Source organism: Coturnix japonica, chromosome Z (assembly GCF_001577835.2).
Source record: "Coturnix japonica isolate 7356 chromosome Z, Coturnix japonica 2.1, whole genome shotgun sequence".
NCBI lineage: Eukaryota > Metazoa > Chordata > Aves > Galliformes > Phasianidae > Coturnix > Coturnix japonica.
The window spans coordinates 24,660,212-24,662,134 of NC_029547.1; the positions used below are offsets into that span (position 1 = coordinate 24,660,212).

Sequence of the window (1,923 nt, forward strand, 5' to 3'; positions counted from 1 at the left end):
CAGATCTGACGCTGCTGCTACGGCTGCAGCTCCTCCGCAGACCTGCACCTCTGGCCAGCCGCTCTGTATGGGCACCAGCTTTTAGCACTGCATGGAATGCGTGCCGGGATGGAAAAAGTGCCGCGGCAGAAGGAGAAGGACAAGGACCCGCTTCCAATTAGCTACCGCCCGGAAGTGGGTGTGGCCAGAACCGGAACTCCCTCCCACCTACCTACATAGGGAGGCGCCATTTTGTTGTACTCCACATTCCACTCTCAGGAGCCGCCATTTCATGTTACTTCCGTACCTCCCACGTGGTTTTCTACTGCTTAGGGCTTGGCTCCCTGGCTTCTTCTTTAACTCTTTCATACTCTCACGCCTCCCTCTGAATACGTGCCCAATTCCCTTGGTGAGAGAAGCGCTCACAGGAAAAACACATTCACTCCTACACAACCGCACCGGGCAAACGTGTCCCGGTGCTGGTGCTGCGGGCTGCGTCTCAAAAACGGGGGTTTCTGGAGACCAGCTCTACTACCTGCACTTTGGTCCCAGCTAACAGTTCTGCCCGCTCCGCTTCTCATTTGGCTGTTGCGACCCACTCGTCCCTCAAACATAAGCATCTGATGGGAAATCCCTCGCCCTTTAAGTGCGCCGCCTCTTGCCGTGTGCCGAGACACAGATGACCAAGGGCAGTCCCCGCCAGAGGGCTCCACTGATCTCCATCCTAGCGTTTCATACAGCCATGAAAAAAGCACCCGTCACATTTGGGAGCTATCAGCACGCCGCCCGTGACAGCAGAGTGCTGCAAGAACAAGGGCCTCCTTGATACTCAGCACCTTGTCATGCATAAGCAACTTCCAGGCTCTTGGGCACCGCTACTGAGCTAGGCACTCCTCTGCTTGAACAAACAATTCACAGGAGGCATAAGCAGGCTCTTCTGCTGCGCCCCTCTGCCTCTCCGCCCATCCCAAGTCGTCTCTTCACAGAGACCACAAGCTGTGCAGCAGACTTCAGGGCCTGCAAAGGGCTCCCTACAAAACGCTCCTGGGCTACTGAGCACGGCCCTGCTCTCTTCACAGGCCGGCAGCGTGACTTACACCTTGACACAGCCCGTGAATTTCCTGCTTTGGGGAAAGGCACTCCGCCTTTCTTCTAGCACACGCAAAATGAAACTCTGCTCTCTCATTCCTGCTTCCACAGCGCGCTTTCTGGATGTTCCACAAATACCCAGCATCTGCACTGGCAAATAAAAACAACTGCAACTCACAATTTCTAAAGGGAATGAGCACGCCGACAGTAAGCGCCGGTTCAGAGCAACTGTGATTGTCCTGGCTGATGACTTTAGTACGGCCAGAGAAAGATCCCACTCCATATTGCTGCCAGTCATGCACAGCAAGAAAAGATGGCCTTAAAGAAGGAGCTGTTCACATCGGGAGTGACGGCAGTACCTTCCCAGCAAGTTGTTACGCATGATAAGCCCTGCTTCCCCAGAGCAGCCGAGTGTCTATCTGCCTGCCCAGGGAGAGCAGCAAAAGAATTCCTTGCTTTGCACTGCTTAGGCATGCGGACTTTGCTTTACCTCCCCGAACATCTTGATATTTATTGAATCCTCCAGTAACAGTGATTTATTCACCTTCCTTGGCAGCCTGTTCCAATGCCTGACCTCTCTTTTCATGCACCTCTATGAATTACATGTATCACTGTGAACTATTCTATAACTTAAACAATTATTTCACACAAACCTGTTATAGCTGTACCTAAAAAAGTTGTTATAACGAGTAATTCAGTGTAACAGAATCCACCCTGTGATATTTTAAAACTACTTTGGCAAAATTTTGTGCTTAGGAAAACATTGTACAGAGATAATGCAATTGTAACAGAAATAAAATATTACTAATGTTAAGGACTGCTCTTCTTCCAGTTAGTATACATATTTCTGATTGC

The 1,923-nt window shown here is 50.7% G+C and overlaps 1 long non-coding RNA gene across 1 annotated transcript in view; it reads right to left on the bottom strand.

Moving 5' to 3' along the window:
- Nucleotides 1–1,574, bottom strand: part of LOC107306102 — a 3,486-nt gene extending 1,912 nt beyond the window's left edge. The window contains exon 1 of the long non-coding RNA XR_001551985.2: nucleotides 212–1,574. This is a non-coding gene — a long non-coding RNA (uncharacterized LOC107306102). The remainder of the gene's footprint in view (nucleotides 1–211) is intronic.
- Between the last annotated feature and the right edge of the window lie 349 nt (nucleotides 1,575–1,923).